Below are 265 nucleotides of genomic sequence, written 5' to 3' on the forward strand. Positions count from 1 at the left end.
GTTAGTCGATGTCGCCGAATGACTCGGCGACTCACCTTTCTTCTGTTTCATCGTCGTTTCGTGCTTGCCTTCAACATCTTCACGTTTTGGACCATTGGGAGGTATAGTACTGCTTCACGAAAATATTTGGCGAAGTGCCGACTACTCCTTTCATCGCCTTTTGATCCTTCTTCTTCAGGGCTTCGCGCACTGGAACAAAGGGCGGAGTGAATCCCTTAGGCGAATCGCCAAGTGTGCTTGGCGATGCTCAGGCTTCAGCTTCTTC

The sequence above is a fragment of the Solanum tuberosum genome, unplaced genomic scaffold, assembly GCF_000226075.1.
Source record: "Solanum tuberosum cultivar DM 1-3 516 R44 unplaced genomic scaffold, SolTub_3.0 scf00014, whole genome shotgun sequence".
Taxonomy (NCBI): Eukaryota; Viridiplantae; Streptophyta; class Magnoliopsida; order Solanales; family Solanaceae; genus Solanum; species Solanum tuberosum.